At 40.6% G+C, this 2,476-nt stretch overlaps 1 non-coding gene across 1 annotated transcript; it reads left to right on the top strand.

The window, feature by feature from the left end:
• Nucleotides 1–1,988: 1,988 nt before the first annotated feature.
• On the top strand, nucleotides 1,989–2,107 carry LOC111735833. Its single transcript, XR_002778998.1, has one exon. It is a non-coding gene; the product is annotated as a 5S ribosomal RNA (ribosomal RNA).
• Nucleotides 2,108–2,476: the final 369 nt, after the last annotated feature.

Below are 2,476 nucleotides of genomic sequence, written 5' to 3'. Positions count from 1 at the left end.
TCCTTTGGGTAAAAAGCCCTGATCTAGTGCAGCAGGGATGAAATTAGTGCTTGACTTCTGGTAACTCTCTTGCCCAAGGAGCCTTTAGGAAATTTGTACATGAAAAACAAAACGAAGTCCAGAGGTGAAGTCCTGACAGAGCAAAGACGGAGTTCCTAGGTAAGGGAAGTAGTGGTCATGGATAAAAAGAGAATCCCCGGCTTTGGGCAGTGTGGGAACACTGGGACTCCTGGACCAGGAGCCTCTGTGATGCTTCTTTAATAAGCAGTCTGGTGAGGGTTAAGATTTAAATTAAAAACTGTCCAACTTTCGGCTGGCAGTAGCCTATGCAGCAGAAAGAAAAGAATGGTTTTACAGGAAACCTAGATGAATAATACTAATGGTAACACATTTAATACTCACTAATAAGAACAGCTGCCATTTGTTGGGACTTTATTATGCACCAGGCACTTTGCATATGTTCTCACTTAATGCTCGTTATGACCATGAACCATAAAACCTGATTGCGTTATTTAACATCAGTGACAAGGTTGAGAAACCTGGCTCCCTAAAATCATGGACTATGACAAACTTTGCTACCTGAAATCTTTTCCAAGAGAATGGACCATCCCATTCTTGCCCGAAGGTTCCGAGCCATGCAGGTCACTCTAACACAGAGCGACTTTGATTGCCAACCTTGGTGCAGAGCTCTGGATAAAGGATTTGGGGTGCAACAGTTCACGTTTAGCTTAATTTTGTAGTAAGGAAACAAGGTCCCATGTTCACCTCCTAGCCCTGGTAGAGTCAGATTTCAAATTTCTAACGGAACCTAAAACAACCTTTTTAAGGGACTGTGGCCAAGGCCTCACATCCCTCTCCTTTTGAATCCTTATTACTTTCTTACCAATGACACCCTGCCTCGTGAACAAAGTTTTCTGAGAAACTCAACTTCTACCTGTCCTTACTTCATGACGACACTCAATCCAGAGCTGCTCTTGCTTCCCCTCATTCTTTCCTGGAATCATTCAGTAGAAGCCCCAAACCTTATAAAAATTTCTCTGGACTTTCTTTGGTTAAGATCCCCATGGTTTGCTGTGGTCCAGTGGGCTTTATCTCATAGGTCCAACTCTATGAAGTAAGAACATCATTATCCCCTTATTTATAGATGAAGACTTGAAGTCAAGGAATATGTCCAAATCATGTAGCTATTACATGAGAGAACCTGGTTCTGGAGCCAGGCTATCTAAAAATAGCAGTAACCATTTACTGAGCCTCTCTACACCCAAAGCACGTGCTTCAGCCTTCTACATTTGGGACACGTAGCAGAGCCTAGAGTCAGGAATGTATTATCCCTTTGTTGAGGTCAGTACCCCGAGAGAAGCAATACGTTGGGTGGCTATATCAATCATTGCCTCTTGGAGTATGAAGGAATTAAGTTAATAGGTAGATTTCCATGGAAATAGCTGGAGAAGATTGATTGGTCACATGCAAGTTGGTATTAGTTGTGGACTAATTAGAAAAGTGACCCAAAAGCTTAAGTGTGCCTAAGAATCACCTGGAGTAGTTTTTAAAATGCAGATTTCTAACCTTCCCCCAATCCCTTTGTTAAAGCAACTTTTCTGGCACAGTGATTACAAACACATGTCAGAGTTTTGCTTCAAACTTGCTGCAAGGCAGGAGACTTTCTTAAAAAAAAAAATTCAGATTTCTTTTCTGGCAGAGACATTTTAAAAAGAAAAATAAGAGTGTTTAAATGTTTGCTGTCCAATACAGTAGCCACAACCCACACGTGGCTGCTGAGCTCTTGAAATGTGTCTAGTCTGAATAGGGCTGTGCTGAATGTCTAAAATACTGGATTTTGAAGACAATATGGTTAGAATGTAAAACGTCACACTAATTTTTACATTGATCATGTAATAAAATAACATTTTGGATATGATGAGTTAAGTAAATTATATTATTGACATTAATTTTACCTGTTTTATTTTACCTTTAAAAAATGTTGTTAAGTCTACGGCCATGCCACCCTGAACGTGCCCGATCTCGTTTGATCTTGGAAGCTAAGCAGGGTCGGGCCTGGTTAGTACTTAGATGGGAGACCACCTAGGAATACCAGGTGCTGTAGGCACACACACACACACAAAATGTTATTAGAAAATTTAAAGTGAGAAATGTGGCTTGCATTATATTTCTACTGAACAGTGCTGGTTTTAGATAATCATCGTTAGACTGGAGACAAAAAGAAAAAGAAGAATGTCTGGTTAAAGACTATCAGAAATCTCCTAGGACTGGGTAAAGTCTTTGGGCCCCTCTCAAGATCATGGGATGAGGTTCCCAGAAAAGGTTCTTAAGCCAGTTACTCGATCAGAAAATTGCTTAAGTGTCTTATCAGGAATGCTAAGTTCTTTTGGGAACTTAGCATTCTGGGAAGGAACAGCTGTTCATATCAGACCACACAGTTTTCACTCCAGCTTGGGTTTGGAACAGTTTATTTCTT

Source organism: Pteropus vampyrus, unplaced genomic scaffold (genome assembly GCF_000151845.1).
Source record: "Pteropus vampyrus isolate Shadow unplaced genomic scaffold, Pvam_2.0 Scaffold15, whole genome shotgun sequence".
NCBI lineage: Eukaryota > Metazoa > Chordata > Mammalia > Chiroptera > Pteropodidae > Pteropus > Pteropus vampyrus.
Note: the sequence above shows the minus strand (reverse complement) of the source record. Positions and strands in the feature narration are given on the sequence as shown.